This window comes from Corapipo altera, unplaced genomic scaffold (assembly GCF_003945725.1).
Source record: "Corapipo altera isolate COAL_440 unplaced genomic scaffold, ASM394572v1 60972, whole genome shotgun sequence".
Lineage (NCBI taxonomy): Eukaryota > Metazoa > Chordata > Aves > Passeriformes > Pipridae > Corapipo > Corapipo altera.
Genome location: NW_020885013.1, coordinates 217482 through 241953, shown reverse-complemented (window position 1 = coordinate 241953; position 24472 = coordinate 217482). Strand labels below are relative to the sequence as shown.

The 24472-nt window shown below is 43.9% G+C and overlaps 1 long non-coding RNA gene across 1 annotated transcript in view; it reads right to left on the bottom strand.

The window, feature by feature from the left end:
* Positions 1-15604: 15604 nt before the first annotated feature.
* The window catches only part of LOC113958939, a 29404-nt gene continuing 20536 nt past the window's right edge, over positions 15605-24472 (bottom strand). The window contains exon 5 of the long non-coding RNA XR_003531656.1: positions 15605-15701. This is a non-coding gene — a long non-coding RNA (uncharacterized LOC113958939). The remainder of the gene's footprint in view (positions 15702-24472) is intronic.

Here is a 24472-nt window from a genome sequence, read left to right as displayed (position 1 = left end):
TTTTTGGGTTAATTTTGCTAGCAACTGTAAAGTGGTTTTTTCCCGGAAATTGGGGAAAACTTGGTGGACTGGGAAGTGTGATTTTTGTGGGATCTCGCATTGTTGTAAAAGTCAGTTGTTTTCCCAGTCCATGGGCGAAAACGTGACCTTGGAATGACTAGGGAGGTCAGTATGGGGTCTGTTTGGTGGAGTGCCTTAGTCCCAAAGGTTTTCTTCACCTTGCATTTCGCCTGGGCAGGAAGTTTGGCTGACCTGTCCTTGGTTAATGGGGTGCTGATGGAAGACCCCCCACACGTGACTTCTGTAAGGGCAGGATCATACCACCAGTTGTTGCTCAGGGGGTTTTGTGTTGGCTTGTGCCATAGGTTTACTTGTTCTAAAAATCCAAGGGGGAATTCTTTTTGTTTTCTTTCCCCTGCATCCTTGTATAAGAAAGATGTTGAATGGGGGAGGGTGGTTTTACCTTGGGTGATTGACCCACACAAAAGAACTAACCAGCAGATCCACATTACAAGCTGATGACCCTCCGAAGACTGTGGGGAGGGGTGACGAGTTGTTTTTGCTCCTCGGAAACAGGAGGCACTTCACTTTTGCCCTAACTCAGGCAAAGTGTGTGTTGGAGGGGTCCGAGGTTCACTTTGTTTTCGGTCTGGTCACTTGGTTGCTTCTGGCCCTGATTTGCCTCCGCTTTCCTGTGCCCTGTTCTGTCCCCAGCCCAGACCTGCTCGGACTTCATCGGAGAGGCTTGACCCACCTGCAGAGGAACCATTTGGGGAGGAGGTTGCCCTTTCCCTCCTCTCCCGTGTCGGCAGCGGCTTGTGTCCATAGATGAAAGGGGGAAATCCCAACCACAACAAGCCACAGACAGTGTGAGTTTCGTGGGAAGAGCCTTTTTTCTCCTTTTCCCCTTCCCCTTCTCGGTGCGGGGGCAAAGATCTCCATTTTCAGCTTCTCCTGCACTCTGGGGCCCCCACGCAGACACCGTCAGAGCCCAACAGCGCCCCCTGCTGACTACCACAGAGCAACTGCAGATTCTGCTCCTCCGGTGATCCAACAGCACCCCCTGCTGATCGTGGTTAGAATTGCACCAAAAGGCAGAAAGTATTGAACTGTTTCCTTTTTGAAGGGGATTTTTGGGTACAGGATTATTGTTTGATTGTTTTTGTGTTCTTTTGTTGTTCTGGCAATGTACATATATCCTGAAATAAAGGGTTGTTATTTTTCCTTTCTCCATACTTCCTCAATTGGAGAATCTTAATTTTGGATTTACAATTCATAGAAACATAGAATCAACCGGGTTGGAAGGGACCTCTGATATCATCAAGTCCAACCCTTGGTCCACTACCGCCGTGGTTACCAGACCATGGCACTGACACATCCAGTCTCATCTTAAAAACCTCCAGGGACAGAGAATCCACCACTTCCCTGGGCAGCCCATTCCAATGCCTGATTACTCTCTCCATAAAAAAATTTCTTCCTAATATCTAACCTAAACCTCCCCTGGCAGAGCTTAAGACCATGCTCTCTTGTCTTACTGCTAGTTGCCTGGGAGAAGAGACCAACCCCCACCTGTCTACAACCTCCTTTCAGGTAGTCGTAGAGAGTGATGAGGTCTCCCCTGAACCTCCTCTTCTCCAGGTTGAACAACCCCAACTCCCTCAGCTGCTCCTCATAGGACTTATTCTCAATATCCTTCCTGAACTGAGGGGCCCAGAAATGGACACAGAACTCCAGGTGTGACCTCACCAGCACTGAATACAGGGGAAGAATCACTTCCCTGGACCTGATAACCACACTGTTCCTGATACAGACCAGAATGCCATTGGTCTTCTTGACCACCTGGGCACACTGCTGACTCATGTTCAGCTTCCTGTCAATCCAAACTCCCAGTTCCCTTTCTGCCTGGCTGCTCTCCAGTCACTCTGCCCCCAGCCTGTAGTGGTGCAGGGGGTTGTTGTGGCCAAAGTGGAGGACCCAGCACTTGACCTTGTTGAACCTCATCTTGTTGGAATCAGCCCAACTCTCCAGTCTGTCCAGACTGCTTAGAGGGAGGAGTTTGGTCTTCCTCATAACTCATCCTCCTTAGCAAAACACTTCAGTCTCATTAAACTGAGACAACTTGGTACAGCTGAAAGGAAAAGGGATGCCTTTTCTGCATTAAAATAGCCTGCCCTCACTTGAAGTTGCTGGTGGCGTGTGGAGAGATCTTCTTTAGTGATCCTGAGGCCATGGGTTCAAATCCAATGCCTGGAAGTTTTGGCTACCAACTTTTTCCTGCCTAATAGTTATTATTATGGGTTGTGTGTAGTCGAGAGAGGAGGAGATTACAAAAGGATCTCCTTTAGTCTTGGTTTTATGACGCTGGAGGCATTTGACTGGTCCAGAAACATCTCTAGAGAGGCAGGAATTATGTAGGTTATCTATAAATATGTGGTTGTTGCATAGACTGAACGAAGGGGAGACATGGATGAAGTTTGGCTCTTTTCAAATGAATACAGTGTTACAGCTCTTTCTGGGACTCAGGGAGTGTGCAGGATGGACAAGTAAGCTCCAGGTTCAGTTGTTTTTTTTTCCTCCTCGACCAGACCACCAGTTCTTTTGGGCCCTGAGGGAGGTCCCAGCTTTGCCTCCGATCCCTCGCATCCTGTTTTGCCCAGGACCTGTCTGTGTGCCCCCCTCAGAGTTGCCAAGGACCCAGAAACTGCCAGTATCTTCTGAGTTTTTTCCCTTTCTTTATGGGTTTCCCTGTTCCTTGTTGGACAGACTGACATCCCAGTCCCTTTCTAGCTGCTGCTTTCATGGCTGAGGGTGGGGGACACACACTGGGGTCTTGAATGACCCAGCACAGCTGAGATCCGCCATCTGCCACATGTGGTTCATCAACAGTGCCCCCTGCCGACCACCACAGAGCAACTGCAGGCTCTGCTGCTCCAGAGATCCAACAGTGTCCCCTGCTGGTAGTGGTTAGAATTGTGCCGAAAGGCAAAAAGAACTGGTTTTGGGTGGAAATTTGGGTGCAGGATTGTTGTTTGGTTTTGTTCTTTTGGTGTGCTACCTATACACATATATCCTTTAATAAAATGTTGTTAATTTTTTTTTCCTCTTAATTTTGGATTTACAATTGTTTAGAGGGGGAAACTTGGTCTTCCTCATAACTCATTGTCATGGTTTGAGATAGCCCCAAAATCCTAATTCCCTAACTCCATCCCCCCTCCCACATCTCAACCCAATGTGAGATGGGTTTTTCCAGACAAAACACAACCAGACTCAAAGTGGGGGAAAAGGGAATATATTACAATGACTGTACAAATAAATACTATAACACATTATACACACGATCACAACTATCTCTACCATGACATATAGTATTTACAATGGATCAGATCTCTTCTCCCCTCCAAATTAAAGTCCAGGAGGGAAAGAAGGACAGATCCCTTCCAGTCTCTCAGGGCAGCAGCTTCTTCTAAGGCAACAGGTTCTCCTCATCTCATGCATGCAGCAGCTGATAGCTGGATTCTGCCAGCACTCACGAGGAAGGTATCCAAGCTCCCTCTGCCCCTTGACGCAGGCAAAGGGGTCTTCCTCCGTGGACTACATCACCCCAGACAAAGGTCGTTCCACCACGGTCATATCACGAGACGCAGGGGGTCTTCGTGACGGTCTGGTATCTCCAGGAGATTCAAACTCCTTGCAGGGCCTCTGTGCCCTGTCTCAGACTGCGAACTTCTTTGTAGCTTGCAGCAAGGGAGGGTCCCCAAGGCCAACCTCCCACACAGTCCTGACTCAGCTCTCAGGACGACTGAACTTCTCAACTCCTCTCTGCAGTGCATGTTGCACTTCAAGGCTCTTTCAAAAAAGAGTCCATCATCTTCCTCCTTTCCAGGAGGTCTCAAAGGAGTTTGGGGGTCTGGTATCAGTTCTTACCCCCAGAACTCCGTAGCTCTGCTACTAGCTTCTGCTGCTTCTCCGGTTCAAGGTCTTATCAACTGACTTTTAACCATAACCTCTGGACACTGCCCCTGCTTCTGCTCTGTCTCTGCTCACTCACAATGGAAAACATCCCCCAGTTTACAGCTACAGACACATAGTCCAGCTTAACACTGTTCCAAGTCTCTGTAGCCCCCAACTGGGGCTGGGGGGCCCCAGAGGCCCCGAGGGGCTACGGACCCCTTTCCTCGTGGTTCCTACAGCATGGTTACTTTCTTCTAACCACCCAACTACAACCCTTCTCTTCCAGTGTTTGTGATATGTTTACATTTCTGCAGGAGCGTCCATTGGACAGAACTTCAAAACTTCCAGGGGTTTCCACCCCTTGGGGGTTACCACTTTTTTTTTTAGCCTCTGGGGGAAAACAAGGTTCAAACCACTACACTCATCCTCCTTAGCAAACACTTCTGTCTCGTTAAACTGAGACAACGGAATTATTTCTGGTTTTTTTAAAAATGGAAGGGGGAATATAAACCAGAGAAAGCCCTGGTGGAGCTCTCAGTAATGGTTTTAGACAGAGATAAGAGGAAACATTGTGGTGAGCATGATCCCATCAGTCAGATCTATGTTAATAGCCTGACCAGTGAGGATTTAGGTCTGTTAATTACTCCCGATTTGAGAGGGGGAAACCCAGGTGCTGGTGCAGGCGCCGCTGGAGTTGTGGGAACTGGGACGGGAGGAGCTGCAACTGCCACAGGACAGGTGGGCGCTGGAGTGGGGGCACTGCTACAGTGGTTGACATGGCAGCTGAGGTTTGTGCAGGCACAGACCACTCTGTGACTGCGAGCGGTACAGGTTGCCCTGTGCCTGATCTCTCTGATGCCTATAGATTTTTTTTTTATTTTTAGCTTTTTGTAGATTTTAGAAGTATCTGTAGTTAACTCACCCTTTAGCACAATAGTTTACACATACCCCAACCCTATTTCCCCATTTCATATCCAACTTTTAAAATTCCTTTACCTTGTTTAAACTTCCCTCAAGGTAGACCTTCTTTCTGTTTAATAACATTTGCACCCTGGCTTGAACAACAAGATACACCATAGTCAAAACATCCTTCAAAACCCAGAACTTTGGAGGAGCTCCAAGGACTAGACATGCAGTGACAAAGAGGAAGATGAAGAAGAGGGAGTCTTAGGACCCCTAACTCAATTTCCAGAGGGGTGTGCCAGGTGGAGGATCTGGGAGGTGGATCGATCTGGGATTGGTTGAGAAAATACCTTAAATTGTGTAACCCCTGGACTCGTGCGCACACATCTCTGTACCCCTGTGGTTGAAGGTCTTCTATTAAAGCAACTGCTCTCTTATCTCTATAATAATTGCCTGGTGGGTAATTTTTGCTCCCAAGCAATCCGTTAAGGTAACAGTTTTTGGCACTCCGAAAGGTGGAAAAGTGGGACCTGTGACTACTCCGGACTGGGAAATTTCATCCTGCAGGAGAATTCCCTGCACACTGACCCCGAGAAACCCAACTCTTCAGAACCACCCACAGAGGTAAACTAAAAGTGCAGGTTTTTTTGGTTAATTTTGCTAGCAACTGGAAAGTGGTTTTTTTTCTGGAAATAGGGGGTATGTGGTTAAGGACTGGGGTGTGGTTTTCTTGGTGATCCCTGAATTGGTTGTTTTTCCCCAGTCCGTGGGCAAACACAGGACCCAGAAGCATCTTGACCAGCCAGTGTGGGGTCTGTTTCATGGAGTAAAGCAGGAAGCGTTCCACTTTTTGTGGAGGAGTTGTCCCAGAGGGTTTTCTTCACTTGGCGTTTTGCCCGTGAAAAGGGGGAGATGTGGACAGTCCCCCATGACTTCTGTAAGCAAGGAAAGGTGCAGCAGTGGGCTACACCACTCCCTGGATTTGCTGGGGGGTTTTGGATTGGCTTGGTATGGCCGAAAGAGAAAAAGGATGCTCTCTTATCTCTAAGACCTCTCCTGTAGAAGTTGCATTTGTCTTGACCTTCCCAACCAGCAGCAATTATGACAGAATAAGGCAGGAAGACCTTCAGAAACTTGTGACTTACTTGACCAGCGTGCCAAGGTTCTTTTTGAAATGATAGTTTAAAAGTTGTTGGTATCCTTCCTATACTGAAGGAGAAAGTGGTCTTTGTGTCAGGGGACCGTGATAAATGAGGTGGTCCTGTCTTGACCTTCCAAGTTGTTTTTCCACCTTACCCTCTCCCTTGTTCAACTGGGAAGGGCAGTGATAGAGTGACTGGGTGGGCACCTGGTGTCCAACCAAGGTCAACCCACCACATAAGGGTTCCTTTTTCTCTGCTTGAGTTACAACAATGGAAAACCTCAGTTGGGGAATATAGAGAGAATCCAGAAAAGGTAACTAATTGTGTAGAAAGAGCAGTAAGATCACAAAACCCAGACTAGTATGATCTAGAGGCTATAATGGATACATTACTTGATCATACAGAGAAAGAAATGGTTAAATGAGCTGCTCGAACTGTGATTGAGGCACTATTGGGATCTGGAAAACTCACTGGGTCACTCAAAAAGCATTTCCCTTTAAAGGATCTGAAGTGGGATTCCAATTCACCAGAAAAGATGGAGACATTGAAACACTATCAGTATTGGGTGGTGTATGGTTTAAGACATGCTATTCCAAAAGCAGAAAATTGGTCAAAAATGTATGAGGTGAAGCAAGAAAAAACTTAATCCCTGACAGACTTCTTGAATAGGTTGAAAGAGGTTGTACAAAAATATACAGATATGGACCTCAATTCAAAGTTTGGGAATGCACACTTGGTCTATTTGTTCATAGGTCAGTCTGCAGATGACTGTCTCAGTTTAATGAGACTGTTTTGCTAAGGAGGATGAGTTATTAGGAAGACCAAACTTCTCCCTCTAAGCAATTGTAAATCCGAAATTAAGAGGTTCCAATTGAGAAAGTATGGAGAAAGAAAAAAATAACAACCCTTTATTAAAGGATATATGTGCATTGGCAGAACAACAAAAGAACACAAAAACAACCAAACAGTAATCCTGTACTCAAAAGGTCCCTTCAAAAAGGAAACAGTTCCGCCTTTTGGTACAATTCTAACCATGATCAGCAGGGGGTGCTGTTGGATCACTGGAGGAGCAGAGTCTGCACTTGTTCTGTTGAACTCTGGCGGTGCCCACGTTAAACCCCGGTGCGCGGTAGAAGCCAAAAATGGAGATCTCCCCCCTGCCGAGAAGGGGGAGGGGAAAAGGGGAAAAAGGGGGTTCTTCCCAGGAAATTCACGCTGTCTGACTTGCTGTGGCCATGAATGCCACAAATATAATGTCCACTATGGGTGTTGCAAATGCAAATGCCAACATGGTAAGGGAAACAATTGGAAAAAGGGTACCTCTCCCTCTCTGGACAGCGATCAATGTACTTTCTGCAAAAAGAAAGGACACTTAAGAAAGGACTGTCCAGGTTTGAAGAAAAATGAAAACACAGTCCCTCAACTGGTTGTGGATCAGGAGGGAAAGGGTGTCTGAAGGGGACCGGAGGATTCTTCCCCAGCAGAATATCTGGTTGTAGCTAAGCTGGGGGGAGAAGAAGTTGAATTCTTGGTGGATACAGGCACAACATACTCTGTGTTAAATACTTTGGAAGGGAAACTGAGTCATGACACTGTAAAAATGATTGGTGTTACAGGGGTCTGCAAAACAAGGCCTTTCTTTAAACCTTTGAAATTCAAACTGGGAAAGCACTGGGTAACTCATCAATTCCTCTATATGCCAAATTCTCCTAAACCTTTACTGGATAAAGACCTATTGGTGAAATTAGAAGACGAAATTAAATTTTGCAAGGGGGGAGGAATAAAAGTCATAATTCCTGACACTAAATATATCAAGGCAGTTACCTTTTTTTATACAGGAGAACCATGGAGAGTTCCCCACAGAGGTTCAGAGTGCTGTCATCCCTATAGTGTGGGCTAGCAATTGTCCTGGGAGGTCCAAACAAGCAGAACCTGTAAGCATCACACTCAAACCAGGAGTAACACCAGTAAGACAAAAACAATACCCTTAGAAACCAGAAAGCCATAAAGGATTAGCACCCATAATTGAAAAGTTTCTTAAATTTGGGTTATTGGTAGAATGTGAATCCAAATACAATACCCTCAATCCTACTGGTAAAAAAGGTTGATGGTAAAAGTTATCGATTGGTGCAGGATCTAATGGCAATCAACAAAATAACAGAGGATATACATCCAGTAGTGACCAACCCCTATACCTTATTGACCACACTGACAGATGTGTGGGAGGTTTACTGTGCTTGATCTTAGGGATGCCTTCCTTCTGCATTCCCATGCATAAAGACAGTCAAGAGTTTTTTGCTTTTGAATGGGAAAATCCTGAAACAGGGAGAAGAACTCAACTCACCTGGGTGGTCCTACCCCAGGGCTACAAGAACAATCTGACTATATTTGGAAACCAACTGGAGAAAGAACTGGACAACTGGAGAAGGCAGCAGTCAGAAGGAGTTGTCCTGCTGTATGTGGACGATATACTAATCGATGCCAAAAATTGGGACGAGTGCATCCAACTCACTGTAAGTCTTTTAAATTTTTTGGGGCTAAGTGGGTATAGAGTCTCGAAAGAAAAGGTACAGATTGCAAAGGAAATAGTCATCTATTTGGGGTTTGATATCTACTGTGGACATCAACAACTCAACACAGACCGAAAAGAAGCCATCTGTCATCTTCCAGAGCCCCACACCATACGAGAAATGCAGACTTTCCTGGGAATGGTAGGATGGTGTCGCCTGTGGTTACTTAATTATGGATTACTAGAAAAACCTCTGTACGAAGCATTAAAGGCGGTTGATAAGGGATTCATGGTATGGATGGACAATACCAGGACCGCATTTAAACAGTTGAAATGTTCTCTGATGTCAGCACTAGCATTAGGACTGCCGGACTTAACTAAGCCTTTTGAGTTGTTCACATATGAGCAACTGAATCTTACTCTGGGGGGTACTGTTACAGACCCTGGGAAACCAGTGAAGGGCTGTGTCTTACTTCTCCAAACAGTTAGACAATGTTAGTCAAGGGTAGCCCAGGTGTTTGAGAGTGTCATGGTTTGAGATCCCCAAAATCTAATTCCCTAGGCCAAACCCCCTCCCACATCTCAACCCAGTGTGAGATGTGTTTTCCAGACAATCACACAAGACTCAGAATGGGGGAAAGGGAATATATTACAATGACTGTACAAATAAATACTACAATACATTATATACAATCTTAATTATCTCTACCATGACATATAAATATTTACAATGGATCAAATCTCTTCTCCCCTCCAAATAAAAGTCCAGGAGGGAAGAAGGAAAGATCCTTTCCACTCTCAGAGCAACAATTTCTCTAGGGCAGCAGTCATCCATCCTCTTCTCATGCATGCAGCAGCCGTGACTGGATCTCTGCCAGCACACACGAGGGGGGTATCCAAACCCTCTCGACCCCATCGTCTCCAAGAGAGGGGTCTTCCGTGGGCTGCGTTTCCCAGGACAAAGGGGCACTATCACCACGTCATATCACTAAACTCTGGGGTCTTCACGACAGTCCTTATCTTCAGGGGATTCAAACCCCTTTTCAGAGCTCCTGTGCTCTGCCTCAGGCTGCCACCTTGGCAGCAGTGGCGAGGGGGGGCGACCAAGGTCACCCTCTCCACATTCCTCTTGGAACTCTCTAGTGTAACGGCGGGGTCCTTGTATAACAAGGAATAAGTACGCTTCTCGTGCGGTGGTGTGGACAAAGAGAGTTTATTTCAAACTCGGCGCAGTTTTATTCCTTAACACCATGTGACTTCTTTAACCAACCAGGTTACTTATCTCGGGGTATGCTCTCTTGGGCTCTGTTACCTCAGCACATCCTTTGTGCCTTTAGACATGCCTCCCACATCACCCCTTTCCTAAATATCTAAAAGAAGTCACGAGAACAGTGTAAACAAAAATGCAAACAACAATTCAAACGACCAAAACATTATAAGTTACCAAGTTTCGCAGTGATCCAGCACATTGTTTGCTTGACTACTTATACTTCTATTGTAAACATTTTTAAAACCTTCTTATATTCCTATAGGGTAGTGCAACTTGGAGAGATAACTTATTAACTTGGGTTTATCTTAACTGTGTGTAAACTATAACTTTTTTAATCTGAGGGTTTTTATAACTGGGAGATTTAACTTTATTTAAGAAACAGGGTAATCTTAGCAAACTACAATTTCTTAAAAGTGACCTGTGGCTGAGGTAATGTTATTTTGTGAGGTGTTTTGTTTTCCATTATTTGACTAGTCAAACAACTATTTTCATTCATTCACTCATCTCATTCATCGGTGGCCACGGTACACTGAACACACACACGAACACACACACACATGCACATTTCAGAGACTGTTTTCACCACGATGGTCATTTTCTAATGTAAACTTGAAACATAACATAACTCTTTTCAAACTTCTGCGTTGCTCTGGTTCCTGCTGCTGTGGTTACATATTTGAATAGGGTTTTACACACTTGGAAGAAATCTGTTTGAGTCACAAAATCTAGGGATCTCGTCCAATGTCCTGAAATCAATTCTTACCATGATTAGTAGTTTGGGAGAAACAAACGCTTGAGGTGTGTGCTGCTTTTCAGACCTGCTTCTTTCAACACTGTCACAACTCAAAAATTGATAACATACATAGTTTTTTACAGATGTTCTTACAGGTTACACTGGTTCTCCCCCCTTTTGTTTAAATTTAGCATGTGTTTCAAAATGTGATGTGCTTTTGCTGTTTTATGGTTTAATGTGGAATGCTTGTGACATGAGAATTTTCCTATTTGATAGGAAGTAGCTGGTTATTATTAATGTTAATCCATTTTAGTGTATCAAGGTTGCTAAGCAACTAACTCATGTGTTTTACACCTTTGTGTTTTGTCTAGTGGATGTAGTAGCAGTTATGCTTTGTGGATGTGTATCTATTTGCATGTACATTTTCAACATGTCTAATTCAGATATGTACATATCTGTTTGCTAGAACTCACTTGCCATTAGCCAGCTAGGGTTAATGTTTTCTGAGATTTCCTGACAGTGTGAGCATACCTTGATGATGTAATTTTTATTAATTGTTTTGAATGGTCTCTTTAGAGAACCTGTATTCTGATGTAATGAATGAGACAATTGCTTGCCTTAAAACTCTGGGTATAGTGTTAAACATTGCTGCTTTAGCAGCTTCTTAGTTACTGTCAGTTATTGTCTGTGGCGTGTCAGGATGTGATTTGTGTACATATATATAGAAATCATACCTTTTGTAACTCACAGGAACCAAACAGAACGCATTTCAAACAACAGGTAAGGGTTAACAATATCTCAAGGAAATTAACTTTCTAGACGGGATATTAACCTTATAGCATAATAAGCACAATCATAACACCCGAGGATTGTTTAAAAACTTTTCAAGGTAATATGAATGACAATCAGTTCTAGAACTATACAGAAACTTGGTTCATGGCCTGTAATTTTTGTTCTGTGGCAGGATTTATTCAAGTCATTGCAGCATTTTGTGGTTTTCTAGATGCATGTGTGAAGGCCCTGAGGCCTTTCACTGGTTCAGTTTTGCATCTGGTGTGGCTTTTAAAGGCAAATTGCAGATTTCTGCCACAATCTGTGCTTAAGGAGATGAATTAAAATATTACCACTAAAACTTGCCAGGGCATCTTAAAATCCGGCGTCCTCAGTTGTCATCTTATCCAAATTGTCTTTCAAAGCTGGAATGTTGGTAAAGGTAGGATTTCTTCCGTCCAGTTCTCTCCGTCGTGCTCTGCCTTCAATGACAAGTTTGCAAACATATTAGCAGTTTACACAGATTTTAGGTGGTGTGGTATGACAGAAAAAGCTGTTCTAGAACCAACAGTGGGCTTCTCTCAGTTTGATCTCACTGAAACAAACTGCAATGCTTCATACCTGCTGGAAACAAGAACTAGGCAGAATTGCCTTTCAGCATCTCTGTTGTTCTGTTTGCCTTTTATCACCTTGGTATAATTCTCTAACATTTGGTTTGCCTCTGCAGCTAACGATTTGTCAGACTTTAAATTGAAGTTCTCCCTTAGCAACATAAAGAGAGGGTATAGGTCCCCTATGGTTATGGTTAAAACAGGTTTTAAGCAATTGGTAACTCTCTGAGGCTTCTGCAACTCCTGTAAATATAAATGTTTTTTACCTCGAGTTGTGTCAGCTGTGTAGAACTTTTTTGCTGTGTTCTCTCGTCCCGGGCAAGTCCAGAGTTGTGGTTGTTGGATTCTTCTTGAAACAACCTGAAGATCTGCACCTTGGGTGGTTTTGGTTAAAGCAGCAGGAACAAATAGCAGTTCATTTCTTGTGGTCATGGTTATTAATGTGTCATCTGCATAATGATGTATTATGGTTGTCTGATACTTTATCGAGGTATTTTGCATCCCCTGAGGAAGGGTAGCCCAGCAGTGACTTTGCATAGATTGTGCACTGTTTAAAACCATGATGGGAAAGAAAGGTTTCTGGGCACCTTCCGGGTGAAGGAGAATGGTAAAGGAATGGTTTTTTGAATCAGTTACCACTCGTGGCCAATTTGCTAGAAGCCTTATAGGTAGGGACAGTCCGATCTGCAAGGCTTCTGCATGTTTTTTGACTGCGCGTTCTGCTCTTAACATTTGCAATGTTTTCCACCTGTCACCTTTCTTTGGGGTACAGGGTACACAGGTATTTTGGGGACTGGTTATTGGCATATTGTGGTTTGCCTTAATTTGTTTCCTTTCTTGCACATGAAAAGTAGTACCACAAAGGATTACAGCAAGCAGGGCTCCTACAAGCAGTATAATGCTTGTAGCACATCTTTTGCCTTGCTTATGACACCTTTGGTATAACTCAGTCATTTCTCTGTTGCTAGGGTGTTTATGGAATGTTGCTATTAGGGGCTTCCAAGGACAATCTTCGTGAGAGTGACCTATTTCTTCACAACTAATACAACTAGCTGTGTGTCTGACTTCTTTCTGTACTCTTATCTGGGCATTTAAAGCTGCAGCTAAAGAGGCAGGTAGCTGCTTCTCAGAGCTAGCCTTTTGGTAGGGTTGCACCAGCTCAATAAAGTCACAGTTCTCCCCTGCAGGAGGGTTCTGCAAAACTCTTTCACAGTTTGCATTTTCTCTTTCAAAAACCAAATGCTTGTACAGCATCTCTCTGGCTTCATTGTATTCAATTTGTTTGTTCAAAGCAGACTGCAGCTGGTCTACACATCTTAAATTTAACTCAGTGTAACTTTGTAACTCTTTAATGGGGGACAGATGATCATCTTGATCTGCAGTGAGAATGCTTTCCATAGCTTTTAGGGTTTGCCTGGCTATCTCTCTATGGTACTTTGATTGTGGATCTAAATTATAATTTGCTTCTCTGCTTAATTGGTGTGCCGTGATGCTTGCCTGTGGGTATTTAATATGAATAGAACAATTTTTCTGAAAATCAGTTAACCAAACTGTATATTGGGTGTTACTGAGAACTAATTTTACCAATTCTTCCCAGTCATATGTGGTGAAAAGATAGATGTAACTCAATGTCTCCAAATATTTGAAAATATTGGTTAAAGACAGACCAGAACCTCTTATCAAATGCCTCAGGTTCTCTGTAGCCCTATACAGGGTTGGACTCTGAGGGGACTGGCTTTGGTTAATATCGTCTGGGCATGCCTGATTAACATTCAGGTTTTCCATACGAATTACCTTGTCTAGACATTGTTCCCACATGTTAACTGACTTCTCCCCATTTGCCCTTTTGATCCCTCCCGTTGGAATCATGTTTTGTTCTTTCTCCCCCTCCTTCTCCCCCTCCCCCCATCCCTCCCATTTCTCCCCCAATCCCTCCCAGTTCTCCCCCCTTGTTGCCCCGGTGAGACCGGTTCTCTGTGGGGGGGTGGTGGGCAGTACAGGCGGTGAGTAGGGGGCGGGGTTGCCTCCCTCTTCGTGTCTGTGGGTGGGGCGGGGCTGCACCTGGGTCAGAAGAGAAAGGTCAGAGTTTGGGTCGTGAGGGGGGGAAAATGGCTGTGGCCACACCGGGTCACGTGGTTGCTGGTCATCCACAGCGAAATGGGGTAGGTACGCTGAATTAGCCCCCCCATTGCTGTAACAGAATTACTTGCTGTGGGTCCATAGGTCAGGAACTTGCATGACAATTCTGTCCCTTCCCAGCGACTGTGTTCTCCCGGCTCCCGTCCCTTTCCCCGGTATGTTCTCTGAGTTTCTGTTACTATGTTGTGTTGTACTGCTACCAGCAGTGTGTGCAGGGGGTGCGGTGTGGGTTTTTTGTTTTTCCCTGTGTGCCTTGTGCAGGCAGAGTTTATCACCGAGTAAACTGCTTTATGTTGCAAAAGCTGGCAATCGCCTGTGTCTGTGTTTCGTTTCAATGTATCATGAGGTTTCTATGGAAACAAGTGTCTGTGTTTACCTTATCTACAAACGGTTGGGAGCACAAGTGTTCTGAGTCTTTTGTGTAGCAGTTGTTTTATCTGGCAGTCTTTTCTCTGCGGTTTTTAACCACAATCTCTGGACGCTGCTTCTGCTGCTGCTGCTCTGTCTCTACTCACTCACAGTGGAGAAAACTTCCTTAGCTTTCAACTACAGGCACCTAGCCCAGCTTTATGCTGTTCCAGGTCCCTGCAGTTCCCCCCAACCAGGGGCTAGGGGGCCCCAAAGGTCCCAAGGGGCTCCGAGCCCCCTTCCTTGTGGCCTCAGAATATGACTACCTTCTTCTACCACCAAACTACAACTACAACTAAACTTCTCTTCCATTCTGTTTGTGATATGTTTATATTTTGCAGAAGCGTTCATTGACTAAACCCTCAAAACTTCAAGGGTCACCACCCCCTGGGGTTTTACCATTTTATAACTGCAGGGGGAAAAACTGTTTCCCCCTACTACAGAGAGTTGTAGCAGCAACTGTTATCCTGATCCAGGAGGTCCAGAAATTCACCCTTGGACAGCACATTGTTGTGTATGTACCCCATGCAGTCCAAGCTTTACTTGAAGAAAAGGGGAGTCACTGGTTGTCCCCTAGCAGAATGCTTAAATACCAAGCTGTGTTGTTGGAACAGGATGATGTTACCCTGAAAACAACATCTATTGTAAACCCTGCTATGTTTCTGTCCTCAGCATTGACTAACACTGTGCCCAAGCATGACTGTTTACAGACCATCGAGGAGGCCTATTCCAGTAGACCACACCTGAAGGACATGCCTCTGGAAAATCCAAATTGGGAACTGTATACGGTAAGCGAATGACAAGATCATAGAATCATAGAATCAGTTGGGTTGGAAGTGACCTCAGAGATCATCAAGTCCAACCCTTGATCCACTACCACCGCGGTTGCTAGACCATGACACTAAGTGTCACATCCAGTTACTTCTTAAAAACCTCCAGGGACAGAGAATCCACTGCTTCCCTGGGCAGCCCATTCCAATGTCTTATTACCCTCTCTGTAAAGAAAGTCTTTCTAATATCTAACCTAAACCTCCCCTGGCACAACTTGAGACCATGCCCTCTTGTCTTGCTGATAGTTGCCTGAAAACAAAATCAAAAAAATATTTTTAATATGTTTTACCAGAACTTTTCACTTTTCCAGTTGCATAGAAAAAAAAGACAAGTTTGGTACACGGGGGGTGAAACCAATCGGTGTTCTCCCCTGAAAAAGATGAATTTATCTTTATGATCCAAGTCTTTATTTTCTTGGGCTCTTTAAAACAAACTTATATGCAGTGACAACCAAGGACGAGGTAATCGAGGCAAAGGCCTTGCCAACAGATGTATCACCCCAAAAAGCAGAACTGACTGCACTGACAAGAGCTCTAGAACTGAGCGAAGAAAAGAAGGTAAATATATGGACTCATTCTAAATATGCATTCAGCGTTGTACATGCCCATGGAGCCATCTGGAAAGAGAGAGGGCTATTAACTGCTCAAGGCAGTGGGATCAAACATGCTGACCAAATCCATGCACTCCTGCAGAATATTTGGAAACCTGAGGAGGTGTCTATCATGCATTGCGGAGCTCATCAAAAGGGGAAAACAACTCCCGAATTGGGAAATCATTTTGCCCACCAGGTAGCAAAAGGGGCTGCAAGAAAAGGTATCCTAGCAGTAATATCACAGAAGGAAATCGATCTGACAGGGTTCACCCCAAAATATGGTGAGAAAGACCACCAGTTAATTAAGTCCCTTAATGCTCAAATCAAAGAAGGTGAATGGACTTTTACACCTACAGGACAGGTTGTGATCACAGCCCAAGTCCTTTGGGAGATAGCTCTGCGGGAACATGAGGTTACCCACTGGGGAAGAGAAAATCTGTTAAAACATTTGAAGAAGGCAGTAATAGGGACAGGTATGACCGAAGTCATGCAATCCATTGTAAGTAAATGTGAAATCTGCAGGCAAAACAATCCTGATACAAACAAGAGAGTGGCGCTAGGGGTAACAAAGGCCAGGCACCTTCCCGGAGATTATTGGCAAATAGATTTTGCTGAGTTACCACCTAGGGAGGGATACAAGTACATACTGGTACTGGTTGACACCTTCAGTGGATGGCCTGAAACTTACCCCTGTCGCACTAACACAGCAAGGGAAGTGGTAAAAGCTTTACTCAACCATATAATTCCAAGATTTGGGGTTCCTTTGGGAATGTCATCTGATAGAGGGACACACTTTATTGCAACAGTAGCTGAGGAGGTTTGTCATGTTCTGGGAATTGTTTGGGACTTGCATACTCCCTACAGACCTCAGACGAGTGGCAAAGTCAAACTTATGAATGGTACCCTCAAAATGCAAATTGGCAAAATTTGTCAGGAAACATCTATGTCATGGGTTCAGGCTTTGCCTCTAGCTTTGCTAAGAATCTACCTGCATACAACCAAGGCAGAGAGATAACATAAGTCCCTATGAAATATTATATGAGAGACCATGCCAAGCTCCGCATATTCCAGGAGACATTCACATGAGGGGGAAAATTGACTTACAAAAGTATTTAATGACTCTAGACTCTACTTTACAGAAACTCCAGAGATTCATTGAGTTATGCAGACCCATAGGATTGGACATCCCTGCTCATCAATTCAAGCCTGGAGACTGGGTCTATGTTAAATGGTGGGACAGTGATCCTCTGGGAGCCAAGTGGAGAGGACCATTCCAAGTTCTGCCCACCTCTCTCACTGCAGTCAAAGTTGCTGGCAAAGGACCCTTGTTTCACTATTCCAGAGGTAAGAAAACTTCAGTTCCTGGAACAACTAGCAAAACAGAGCCTGATATGGATGAAGAATATGTGGCTTTGACTGTTTGTTCCATACATATTATCTGTACAGTCAGTAACAATGATTCAGGTTTGGAACCAAAAATTACATGTGACCCTAGTCCAAAGTGTATCTAAGATCCTCCGCAAAAATGACTGCTGGATTTGTACTCAAATGCCAGCAATTGATGATGAGGATAGCAATTGACCTTTAATAGGCATTTTGTTGAATAAGACATACTTTGACTTGACCAGTAGACTTGAGAAAAACCCATGGCTTCCCATCCCAGGAACCTGGATATGGGTTACTAAGGCCTACTTGCCGATAGCCCTAAGCAACATAATTCTTGATCAAGAAATTTATGCAGATCCCTGAATGGTTATTAATACTACAGGAAAGATCATTCTCCCCCCCCTTTTGTAGTAAAACCAGATCCAAAATAGGGTTAGGACCAGAAACTCTAATAAGATTGGCACAGACACCCCAGAGAATGATTCCCCCACAGGGTTCAGGATGGTATTGGATCTGTGAAAATGAAACCTGGAAAGTTTTGTCCCTTGATAAAGATCGGGACTGTGCCCTTGGGGCTGTAATCCCAAACATAACGGTACTTGATCAAATTGAGAAACAAAGAGGGTGGATACGAACTTATCCAAAAAGGGTAAAAAGAACCAACAATCCCCTTGTTGAACATCCCATGACTTTTCACAGTGTGGTTAGGGCTCTTTTTCCTTCTCTAGGAGTAAGTGAATTAGAAAAGGCAATTGTTAACATCTCGGCTGTCATTGAACTCATTCAAAATCAGGCTTCAAATGCAATCATGGCCTTACAAGAGGAAGTCCATAGTTTGTCTCATGTAGTACTACAAAGCTGAATGGTCCTCAACTTTTTACTAGCCTCACAAGGAGGCGTGTGTATGGTCATCAACACCAGTTGCTGTTCTTATGTAGACCAAAGTGGAAGAATTAATAACAATTTGGTTGCAATTCAGAAGTAAACTAAAATTCTACATCAGGTAACTTTGATGATGTCTCATTGGGTTTTGGAGACATCGTCCACAAACTTACTTCATGGTTACCGAACTGGACCTGGATAAAACATTTATATTAGTGATATACATAGTTAATGTTTGTATAATAACTCATTGTATGAACCGATGCTGTAGGTGTTGGTCACCTCTTTGATATAATGTTAGGTATAGGTAGTAGAGACTGGACAAGATGAAGTTTTGTCCATCTTTAAAGGAGGGACTGATGCCTCAGAATTTTTTTGATTTTTAGCTTTTCGTAGATTTTAGAAGTAATTGTGTAGTAAAGGTAGATTTTAATGTAGCTGTCACACTTTAGCACAGCAGGGCAACAAACAGACGGAGTTGGAAACCACAGTGCTGCTAGAACTGAAACTTGGTGGGACAAATCCCATGACTGGAGTGCGACTATTGATGGTTACAGGCTATTCAGAAGAGACAGGGGAAGAAGGAGAGGCAGGGGGGTTGCCCTCTACATTAAGGCGTGGATTGAGTGTGAAGAGTTGTCTCTGAAGAACAACCATGAGTAGGTTGAAAGCCTGCGAGTAAGAATCAGACACTGAGGCAACAAAGGGAACCTTGTGATTGGTGTCTACTAAAGGCTACCTGACCAAGGGGAGTCTACTGATGAAGCCTTCTTGCTCCAGTTACAGAAGACATTGCACTCACAGGTTCTTGTCCTGCTGGGGGACTTCAACCACTCTGACATCTACTGGGAAAGTAGCACGGTGAGCTGTAGGCAATACAGGAGACTCCTGGAATGCATGCAGAATAACTTCTTGAGCCAGGTAATAGACAGCCCTACCAGAAGGGATGTGATACTGTATCTGATGGTCACCAATGCAAGCGAGCTTGTTTCCACTGTCTGTGCATTTGCTTCTTTCCCTTTAGTTTGACCAGCAGTTCCCTACTCAGTCATGCCAGTCTCTTGTCTTCCTTGCCCGATTTCTTGCTCCTGGGGATTGCCAGCTCTTGCACTCTATGGAAGACTTCCTTAAAGATCTGTCAGCTCTGTTCCACATCCTTGTTCCTGAGGGCAGTCTCCCAAGGGAGTCCACTGACTATCTCCCTGAAGAGCTGGAAGTCTGCTTTCCTAAAGTTCAGGGGCATAACTTTAGTCCTTACCTGATCCGTATCCCCCAGGACTTCAAACTCCACCAGTGCATGATCACTGCAGCCCAGGTTGCCTCCAGTCTTGATGTCCCTGATTAGCTTGCTTGCATTGGTGACCATCAGATCCAGTATCACATCCCCTCTGGTAGGGCTGTAGACTGCAACCTTATTTAATCAAGTGTGGCAGTGCAACTTCATCCTAGTGTGACAGACAAATTTTTTTCTTGGATTATTATGAGTATCATATATTAGATTTCTCTTTTGGGAAATACTAATTTAGAAAGTGAAAATCAAGTGTGGATGATAGATGAGTAATGGGGGAGGTATAAAAAATACTTTTGACACCTGGAATAGTTATTCATTACCTTTCCAGACATACTAGAAACATTTGAAGAGTGTTCTGGTGTTTGAGTTGGCAGATATACTTATTAAAAGCAAACCTCATTGGCTAGCAGAATTACAGAATGCCAGAAGGAGAAAGAGACCATATGCTTAGAGAGAGAATATGTAATGTGTGTAAAGAGTGTGGAAGCTATAAAGTAAGCAGGAAAAAGTAGACTGAAATGTGGTTCCAATTTGTTCTGTTGAGCTCAAGTTGATAACCATGTAGAAGTAAAAGCATTAAGTTCTCTCATTTCAGGATGAATTTAATGTTTTGGAAAATCTAGTTTTCTGTCACCTGTTTGCAACCTGACTCATGAAATAAATAAAAAGTAGATTGCTTTGAAGCTTTGCAAAGCACTGTCAGACTATGGCATAAGTGAACACTAATAGGCTCTGAAACTTTGTTCATAGTCTTGATTAGCTTGATGTGAGACTACAGTATTGACTTCCAGTATATGTTAAATTTTGGCATGCAGTTTGATGATATGTAACTTGTATTGTGGAAAAAAACACAACCAATCAACCAAAAACCCAGTCTTTATACATAGTAGTTAGAACTAAACTATCCTGCAAGGTTTTGAAAGCAACAACCAAACAAGTTAAGTATATGCGTCTAGAGGAGTCTACACCTGTGGCCTCACACTTTCTTGCTCAAGTTAGGTCCCTTTGAAATGTCAGGCAGCATAGATTAGAATATTTACTTAGTCCTTTGCATTATTTATTCCTAACTGAATGCCATTAAAATAAGCAACTGCCTTGCTTTGTCTCCTAAGACTTCTCAGTTTGAGAACAATGTTTGAAATGTGGAAAGCTGACTGATGTAGTGAAACACAAGAAAAAGAGAAACAGAACTAACTCCACTGAGAAATCAAGAAATACACTGGTTTAAAAAAATCATTTCCCTTCAAACAAGAACATTTAGATGATTGCTCATACTGATCTCTCTAAAACTCTATTAGTGGAACATTTACTGTGAAATCACAGAATCCTTTGGGAGGTGGTAAGCTCCTCTTTAGCAATTCAAAGTCCGGCAAGAATTATGTTTGTGATTGTTATTGTCGCGGCGGTGGAAAGTAAAAAAAGCACACAAACAGTCTAGTACTGAGCAAAGAACCAGTCCCTTTATTATTTCCCACAAGTCTTTTTATATCCCATGTTAGTAGCAAGCAGCAGTTTTAGAAGGTAAGAAAGTAACTGTATTTTAATTGACTATTATTTGTTAGTGATATTTTTGGCAAAGTTCAAGGCTAAAATTGAAGTTCTCATGGGACCGAATCTAAGCACTCCACAACTGTCTTCTTTTCGTTAGGGCTGCGTACATACCTCTCCTATCTCAAGGATACACCTGTAAATTTCCTAGGTCAATATCTTCTCCCAGAGAGCTAACAGACCTGCTGTCAACCCTGACAATTCTCTCTCTTTGTATTTGCATGAGAAAGACTGCCTGTGCCATTTTCTGGAGGGCCCTTTCCAGACACGACACAAAACATGGCAATATTGCAAGCACAACTACAACTATTACCAAAACTAAGACCCCCGTCTTGAGTAAGGACATTAACCAACCCGAAAGACCCCAACCAACCAACCATCTTTCCAAGGCCAAGTGACTGTAAGGACTGTTTTACTGCATCAACCACCGCTATCAATTCGTCTTTGTGCACTGTTGAAAAGAGAATATCATCCATAAAATGATAGCCGAAACAATTTGGGAACTGGTTTCTAACAGGAGACAAAACTTGTGCTACAAACCACTGACAAATGGTTGGAGAATTTTTCATTCCCTAGGGTAAAACCTTCCACTGATATCATTTGGAGGGCTCTGCATGATTAACAGAAGGTACTGTAAAGGTAAATTTTTCTTTGTCTTTTTCAGCTAAAGGAATAGTGAAAAAGCAATCCTTTAGATCAATTACTATAATAGGCCAGTCAAGAGGTATCACTGTGGGTGATGGAAGTCCAGGCTGCAGAGCTCCCATCGTTGTCGTGACAGCATTAATCTGTCGTAAATAATGCAATAGTCTCCATTTGCCAGATTTCTTTTTGATTACAAACACGGGAGTGTTCCAGGGACTATGCGATGGTTCTATATGACCAGCAGCCAGCTGTTCTTGCACAAGTTCCTTCAGGGCTTGTAACTTCTCAGAGGGTAGGGGCCACTGTCCAATCCACACTGGGGTATCTGTTAACCATGTTAATGCCAGTGTGGGCTACTTGACGCCCTGCATTGCAGAGGCCCCCATCAAAAATCTGTCGTGATTCTAACTCCCCACTGAGTCAGACAGTCTCTTTCCCACAAAGTTAGGGGGTAGGGGTGATATATGCCCTTCAGGATTGCACATTAGGATAAAATGAGCTGCAATGCAACTTTGGACAGCTCTCCCTAGTCCCACAACACCCAGATCAGAAGATACCAGAGGGCAGGAATTCGACCAGTGATACAGGGAAATGATAGTGACATCAACCCCTGCATCAAGCAACCCCATCACCTTAACAGTAGAAGGTAAAGCTTTTCCGTTGCGCAGTTCACAGATCATCTGTGGGCGTTTGTGGGACACGGTCTGTGACCAAAAGACTTGCAGAGGTCCTGTTGATCCAAATCCTCCAGTGTGTCTCTCTCGATCTTCTGTCCTGGGAACACAGTTCACAAAAGGTACTAGTTGAGTGATACGTGTTCCTTTTGGAATGGTCACAGGAGGGTAGGGGGTAGAAACCATCGCACAAATTTGTCCCATATAGTCTGCATCGATAACCCTGAAATGAACAATTATCCCAGCAATCGTACTACTTGAACGCCCAATTAATAAGGCACTCAGTCCCTGACCAATAGGTCCTTTAGCATCTAGGGGAACTTTGACAACATCTGTGGTAGAAATTGTCATTGTGCTGGTGGTGGATACATCCATGCCAGATGCTCTGCTGGTCCTCCAAGTGAGCTGGTCGCAGAGGGGAACGCCAGAGGAGCTGCATACGGATTGTGCTGAGCTAGGCAAGGTATTTGTGTCCGAGTGAGCCTTGCCGTTTCCCTGCAGGGGCTGACCATTAGCATTAATTTTGGATTGGCAGTGTTTTGCAAAGTGGTCGGGCTTTCCACAGTGATTACAATGGATGCCCAGGGTATTAGGTAAAGCCTTTTGCTTTCCCTCATTACCTCTAAGAGGGCAATTAGCTTTAACATGTCCCTCTTTTTTGCAAGTGAAACAGCAAGTAGTAGGGCATAGCACCACTGCCAGAGCAGGTATTTTATGCACCACGCTACCTACTTTTGAACATGTCAAAACCATATCAGTGACCGACGGGTCTCCTGGCAGTGTTTCTATGATTTTCTGGCAGTCCTCGTTTGCATTATCTTTTGCTTACTACTTTAGGAGCGTTTGACACAGACTTTCATCGTCTACTTGTTTTCCTAATGAGACTGCGATACACTCGACAAACTGCAAAAACGGTTCTTTCACCCCCGGTTTCAGTATACCACCCCTGTGGTATACTGAGGATGAGGGGAAGCAAACTCCATGGTTTTGATCAAGGCTAACATTCCCACCTGCTGACACTTGTATCACAGTAAGACCCCAGTGGGTTTGTAAATCAGGATTACTGAAAAAGGTTTTTCCCATCAATACCTCTACTCCTACTGCCAATCTTCCAACAGAAACTCCGTGACATCCAGAACAAGTGGTGGATCGATCTAGCTGAAAAAACTCAATTATGCGCAGATACGGGTGATCACAAAGGTTTCTATGAGGTCTTGAAAACAGCATATGGGCCTATAAACCAGGTACAAAGCCCTCTATTCAGCGCTGATGGTCAAACACTTCTAACAGATAAAACCTCCATTCTGAATCGATGGTCGGATCACTTTCAGACTTTTCAGTACCAACTGTGCAGTCCAAGACTCAGCAATTCAGTCCATCACACAACAACCAGTAAAATATGAATTGGATACCGCCCCCACTTTAGGAGAAACCCTCAAGGTCATACAACAGGTGAAAATCAGCAAGGCAGCTGGGGTTGATGGAATTCCACCCGAAGTCTGGAAACATGGGGACCTTGCATTACACACCAAATTTCACGAGTTTGTGGTGCTCTGTTGGGAACTAGGTGAACTACCATCAGACCTTCGTGATGCAGTCATCATCACTTTGTAAAAGAAGAAAGGTACTAAATCAGACTGCTCAAATTACTGTGGTATTACTCTACTCTCCATTGCTGGCAAAATCCTGACAAGAACAGACTAATGCCCACTATAGCAAAAGAAATCCTACCTGAAAGTCAGTGTGGTTTCAGAGCCAACAGAAGCACCACAGATATGGTATTTGTTCTCAGACAACTGCAAGAGAAGTGTAGGGAACAGAACAAAGGTCTCTATGTAACCTTTGTCGACCTCACCAAGGCTTTTGATACTGTGAGCAGAAAAGGTCTGTGGCAGATTTTGGAACGTTTAGGTTGTCCCCCCAAGTTCCTTAAAATGATCATCTCACTTCATGAGGATCAACACGGCCAAGTCAGGTATGGCAACACACTTTCTGAGCCCTTTTTAATTAAGAATGGTGTGAAACAAGACTGCGTTCTTGCTCCTACCCTATTCACAGTCTTTTTTAGCATGATGCTCCAAAGGGTCACGGCAGACCTCGATGATCAGGACGGTATCTACATTCGATATCGTACTGATGGAAACCTATTCAATCTAAGGCGTCTGAAGGCCCACACCAATACCTTA